We start from the raw sequence: 3,139 nt of genomic DNA on the forward strand, positions 1-3,139 counted from the left end.
TTGCTTAATACAGAGATCCATAGTGCTACTATAGGCCAAACCCTCTTTTCTCTTTTCTCATTTTTTTCCTGAATTCCGTGTTCAACAATTGAAGCATATTTCAATCATCAGAAAGGGTGTAATCATGTGGATGAACACAATTTCAACAATTCAATAAGAAAAAGAAAGAATTTAATCAACATAAATTAATTTGATGTATCATGTTAATGTGCATTTAGAAATATTCAAATGTATGTGCAATTATTTATGTGGACAATTCACAATGAATATTTTGCAATGGTAGGATATCAAAATACTATTTGATACTATTTATTGGGGACAATTCATTCACAGTGAATTCATTGCTGCCTTTCACATACTGTGAATTTTCCCGTATTAAATATGTTGTTACTTTACTACTGACAATTTCTTCCCATGTATCTGCAGGATGACCTCCATATGCTGCTCGAACACACAGTAATAAGGGTCTGACTGAGGCTACTCTCACGTGGGCAGCGCTCCTCCTTGTTTACAAAGCCTGGCCGGACGTAGCCTTTTTCACTGAAAAAGGCCAAAATAGAAAAACAAGAGAGTTTTTTTTAACGCTAGTGGTGCTATGGAGCAATTTTCTACTGATTTGATGCTTTACAAGCACATGCAAGCATAAATGGGATGGCATACTGCTTGATCTGGCAGCTGAAAAATATAAAACCTCTCGACACACACATACACAAACACCGAAATACACAGAGACAGCAAAGTGGTTTCACACTCGCCGAATCTATCTCTGCTTGCAACATCAGCAAAGCAGTATTTGAGCTCATTTCATCCATTGATAGTCTTCTAAATCTGTCTCTCCGTCCCTGCCTGGCCCCGCGTTCCAATAAAATTCCATTATACTGAATGTAAGTCAGTCTGCCAGAGAGTTATAATCTGCACATCTCAGCTATCTTGCACAAACAGTGTATCTCAAAGCGTGCATGATTTTTATTGAGTAACTTAAGTTGATCTTGTGTCTCACTTGCAGAGTATGTTTCATTGCCTATAGATTAAAGTAGCCAAAATGAAGGCTTTCGTTCAAGAACATTTTTTAAAATAACATAGGCCTATGCTTTCTTCCATTTATTTAGTGTTGATTGCATTTGCTCAAATTGCACTATGTTGTAAATGAAGGTGTTATTGTTAAAATAATATTGCATCTTTCACTTTGGAATCTATTCAAATGAAGCTCAAGTGTATAAAAGATACAACAGTTTCAGTGGGAAAATCCCTCTCTGCTGTGCACCGAAGAAACAGGATAGCCTCCATACGCACCCCTCTGTTGACAAACTGCTGCCAAGCCCTACATTCCAATAAAAACGTTATTACTCAAAGAAAAGTCTTTTAGCCAGACAGTAATTGCTCATTTATAGCCTTACCTCTTCTTGACTTTGGCTCCCACCACTGGCAGCGGCTTGTGGCCAAACTTCTTCCTAAGCTGGCGGATGGATCAGCTGTCTACGAAGCCTTACACAGCAGACTGCCAAGTAGCATCACTGCCAGACGACCCATGCAAGGGTTGAGATAACTTTAAATTCTGTCACGGTGCAGAAAACTAGTGCTTTCCGAAAGGTTTGATGTGTATAAACAACTATTTCTTTGGATTGACAGATGGGGACTGCTTTACCTACTCTTGAAAAATTACATAAATTCAGAAATTACAGCGTAGTTGCACAAAAGCAGCTGTTTGGTTATATAAAAGCATATTTTGATTCAATGGAAATTAAAAATATATATATGTGGCTATATAATAACACAGTCTCCCATGAGGAGAGTAGCGCATCTGCTCCACTCACTTAACTGCTCTCTCTATATATATTCTTTCTATATATTTTCCCACAACTTGCCTGAAGCTTCTGTTACAGAGATATTGATTTCTGTGACTAATGACCAGTGATTGCTGGGAGTCATTTTAGGAGTTCAGTTCTCGTCTACTGTATACTATATACAGAAATTAAGTAAAATGCAATGTTTTATTTCAAACATGTATTCGACTGTGTACCTATACTGATATTTTTTTATACCGTCTGTGATTACTCACATCCTGCACTGTGCCTTGAAGCGACAGCTCAATTATATGAACTTACACCAAAACAGCCATCATTTTACCTTTTAAGAGGTAGGCGAAAGTGTATCGGACTACAATTCTCATCATGCAATGCAGGGGCTGTAGTTGTTGAGGCTACCTAGGGCTCACTGTTAATTTTCAGGAAGCTCTCCACAGCTGTCAGTGTTCCTGAGGTAACACTTGTTTCGCAAATCACACAGTTAAAAAACCAAGTTCCAGTTAAAATGTAGCCTTAGTACAATCAAATGTATGAGTTCAGCTAAACTTGCTACTATTGGCCTACTATACCTTTGAACTGCCTCTGTGTATAGATAAGACCCAGGTTTGACAGTATGGAGTCGAAGCCACAGCTGCCAATCACATACACTCCTCTGTCCAAGGCCTATGTGTCACTGAAACTGTAGAGGATGGACACCCACAATTATACACATACACACAAAAACAAAATGCAACTGACTGTATGAACACACAACCATCATGCACAGTCACAGACGCAGCCAAGACTCAATTTATTCAGTCTACCTTTGGGACAGCAATAAAGAAAATATCAAAGAAATACACAGATACAATCACATTGAATCGACCCCTAAAAAATATATTAATGGACATTGTTGTTTCTCCCTGGGGCCCCCGACAAATGTCCAAGTAGTGAGCTCCATTTTCTATGCAAGCTTTGACAACTGGTTTACCATAAAATCTGTACTGAGAGGTCAAACAAAGCAGAGAGAGAACTGTTGTGAACAGTGTTGTTGTCACCTGCCATCAACAAAATGTCATCGCAAAGTTTCCTTTGCTTCACTCCCCGGACAAAGTCTGGATAACATACTGCACTTACAGGTCCCACACAGTTGAGAATCACCAGGCCTTGTTGGCACATGATGGCCAGCGATTCCTGTGGCCAATGATTTCAATGTCTGTCCTCAGCTCCAGCATAGCTGACAAAAGAGAGGAAAAGAGATAACCTTCACTAATTGTACAGTGGATACCTCTCAACTCATAGCCCTAACCTGATTTGTGGTATGTGTGGATGTCAGATGATAACTGCAAAACCTG

This window comes from Micropterus dolomieu, linkage group LG10, assembly GCF_021292245.1.
Source record: "Micropterus dolomieu isolate WLL.071019.BEF.003 ecotype Adirondacks linkage group LG10, ASM2129224v1, whole genome shotgun sequence".
Classification (NCBI taxonomy): Eukaryota; Metazoa; Chordata; class Actinopteri; order Centrarchiformes; family Centrarchidae; genus Micropterus; species Micropterus dolomieu.